At 37.0% G+C, this 1,648-nt stretch overlaps 1 pseudogene; it reads right to left on the bottom strand.

The window, feature by feature from the left end:
- Nucleotides 1-300: 300 nt before the first annotated feature.
- LOC140498451 (syntenin-1-like) lies at nucleotides 301-1,217 on the bottom strand (annotated as a pseudogene).
- Between the last annotated feature and the right edge of the window lie 431 nt (nucleotides 1,218-1,648).

The following is a 1,648-nucleotide window of genomic DNA, read 5'->3' as shown; positions in this document are numbered from 1 at the left end:
CATTTTAAAAAATCTGTATTAGTTATCTTAACCATAATGGCTTATAGAAAGTGTAGTTTAACAACTGGAAACTTGATGCCATGAAAGTCAAAACTCTTGAAAAGTTCACATCCGTAAAACCAGTATAAGGCTACAAATACAATTTACAGCTTAAACACAAAACTGTGTCAAATAGTTATATTCCCAGCCATAATACGATGCAAAGGCTCCCACGAAGCATATGCTTCTTGGCTCCCCATAAGGTTTATGTGTCTAATACAGAAGATGCTGAGTAAACTGCTCAAGTTCAGCAGAGTTTCCATTATGTGAAAGACACACCTGTTTGAATTTTAAACTTCTGGGATAGTATGATCCATTAGATTTTTCATAACACTTGATGCCATCCTTTTGATTATATGTTCAAAGATGAAAGCAGGCATGATTGTAATGGTAACTACAGTCCCAGATGTTGAAAGTTTGTCTACAACTTGAGAGTCCTTCAAGCCAATTATATTCTGACCATTGATTTCACAACTGCTGTGCTCAGTAAGAAGACCATTTCTTGTGGCAGAACTGTCTTTCACTATAGAGGTTATCTTTCCATTTTTAAAAATGAGTCCAACATGTCCTGTACTATCCTTATGCATAGTAATAGTTCTTTCAAATGGTCTGTCCCAGATAGCCATAATAATATTCTCTCCAAAAGCCTATTTTAGAACTTTATGAGCTTTATCAGTGCTCCACCCTGCACAATTTTCACCATTAATTTGAAGAACTTGGTCCACAGATCTCAGACCAACCAGAGATGCTGGAGAATTGGCCTGGACTAGCTGAACAAATACACCATTATCTATTGACTTAAGTCGAAGGCCAGTTTTTCCGTGTTGATCTTTACACAAAATGACTTTCTGGATTCCTTGTTTAATTTCTGCTCTTCAAATTCCAACATCATTACTAGTTATAGGAGCCACCATATAATTCACAGCAGAAGGCCTGGCCACCAGTTGGTGCTCCTGAGATATTATTCCAGGAACCAAGGCCATGTTGGTACGCATTTGTTTTTCATTTAAACTTAGGTCTATGTATTGAGAGAATTCAGGATAGAGACTTCCATCTTGAGAAATGGAAGCAAAGGCATCTGACAAAATTGCTGTACCTGTAGAGTTTACAGAAAAGGCTGTCTGAGCCAGAATCACTTTATCTGCTTTCAGGTTTTCAAGCAATGGATACAAACACATTTTTGAAGGATTTTACTGGGCCTTGACTGCTTTCCACAGCAACAGTTTTCCTGATCCTCCTCAAATACACTTTGTATACAAATTTTAGATATTACTTCATTGTTTAGACTACCTTTTAGGAAAAAATGTATTTTTCTTCATTATCTCTTTAGTTAAATCTACTTTTTGCTTTTTCTATTTAGTTAAATATACTTTTTGCATTTTTTCCATTTGAACTGTCTTAGGAAGATTCTGAGGATCACCTGGAAGTTTAAGGTGTCAGACACTGAGGTCGTTGCTCAAGCTAAAGTGCCAAGAATTCAGACTATGCTTCAGAAAGCACAACTTCAATGAGCTGGCCACATTTTTTGAATGAAAAATATACGCTTGAGGAGGAGCCAAGATGGCGGAGTAGAAAGATACACATATGCTAGCTCCGAACCCACAGCCCA

This window comes from Notamacropus eugenii, chromosome 4 (assembly GCF_028372415.1).
Source record: "Notamacropus eugenii isolate mMacEug1 chromosome 4, mMacEug1.pri_v2, whole genome shotgun sequence".
In the NCBI taxonomy this organism is placed as follows: Eukaryota; Metazoa; Chordata; class Mammalia; order Diprotodontia; family Macropodidae; genus Notamacropus; species Notamacropus eugenii.
This window is presented reverse-complemented; position numbering and strand designations above follow the sequence as displayed.